We start from the raw sequence: 1,382 nt of genomic DNA, 5'->3' as shown, positions 1-1,382 counted from the left end.
ATATATTATATTAGGAAATGTCAAAATCCGAACTTACAAGGATATTCAATTTAATAACATCAAATTGAATTTTATAATGAAAGATATATTAATAATTTAGAGAAGAACCACCAAGATGAAGTTCAAACAATGAAGGAGATCAGACACCATCAAGAAAAACGTACTCTTCAAAATACTGATTTAAAACACTATAAAATCTAAAAGAAAATTTATAATCCATAAAATCTATAAAATATTAGATTAAAAATTTAGTTCAGTTTAGTAAATTTATAAAAACAAAAGTGAATAATAGACTACACGCATTTCGTGGCCATATAATAGTGGAAAAGATCTGTGCAATTTACAATAAATCGATCAAGATAGGTTCCACTCAGAATGAGGACACTCTTCAGGTCTGTAAATTCAAAAAACGTATCCTAATATTTAAAAATACAAATAAAATAGGAAAAAGTAAAAATATCTGTATGTTTAGGAAAGCAATTATTAGTACAATACATAAAATGTCAAGGTTTTATAATAATAATCATCTGTCAAGTTAAAGGCATAATTCGTCTAATGAAGAAATACTTTCTGTGGATTAAGAATAGGAAAACATATAAAAAGATAGTGTTAACTATTAAATGAATTCGGACGTTCAACAGTATTAATAAAAAGAACAGCATCACTTATCTTATCAAAGATTTCTTATTGTAATAGTAATATTTCGGTGAAATTATGCGTCTCTGAGTAGTTTGTTTATTTTTATTCAAACTATGTATTTTTCACAAAACCTACACACTAACTAAACTTTATTCTCTTCTATGAAGTCATTACTATAGCAAGTATTATAAAATAAGGTTTATATAAACCTTTTATTCGAACTATGTATTAATCACAAAACCTTCGCAACTAACTAAACTTTATTCCCTTCTACAAAGTCATTACTAAAGCAAATATTTTAAAATAAGGTTTGTATGAACATTATCTAAACTTATTATATAAAAAGTTAAGTTTATGTCTACAATTAATTTTGCGTTCATCTTGGGAATTTATCAATTTTTTATTATTAGTAAATAGTATCTCCTTAAACTCATTAGTGCATAAAGAGCAGAATTTACTGCCTATTCGATAAGAGTTTGCCTTGCAAACTATTTCACATTTTAAATTGTATTTAATTCCTTTCAATTTCAGGTCCCATATGTATTTACTAAGGCCAGTGGAATTAATTAAGTTTCTATTCTTAAAAGAATGCATATGTTGAGCCACTCGTGATTTGATTTGGTTAGAGGTTGAGCCTATGTAAATCGCGCTTAGACTATATGTATTCAGATAATAAAAAATTACATTAAATTTTTAATCTAATATTTTATAGATTTTATGGATTATGAATTTTCTTTTAGGTT

General features: G+C 25.5%; 1 protein-coding gene across 1 annotated transcript in view; it reads right to left on the bottom strand.

The window, feature by feature from the left end:
- LOC106872359 (muscle calcium channel subunit alpha-1-like) overlaps positions 1 to 1,382 on the bottom strand; it is a 434,563-nt gene that overhangs the window by 15,565 nt on the left and 417,616 nt on the right. The gene's annotated exons all lie outside the window — the stretch shown is intronic.

This window comes from Octopus bimaculoides, chromosome 3, assembly GCF_001194135.2.
Source record: "Octopus bimaculoides isolate UCB-OBI-ISO-001 chromosome 3, ASM119413v2, whole genome shotgun sequence".
Lineage (NCBI taxonomy): Eukaryota > Metazoa > Mollusca > Cephalopoda > Octopoda > Octopodidae > Octopus > Octopus bimaculoides.
Note: the sequence above shows the minus strand (reverse complement) of the source record. Positions and strands in the feature narration are given on the sequence as shown.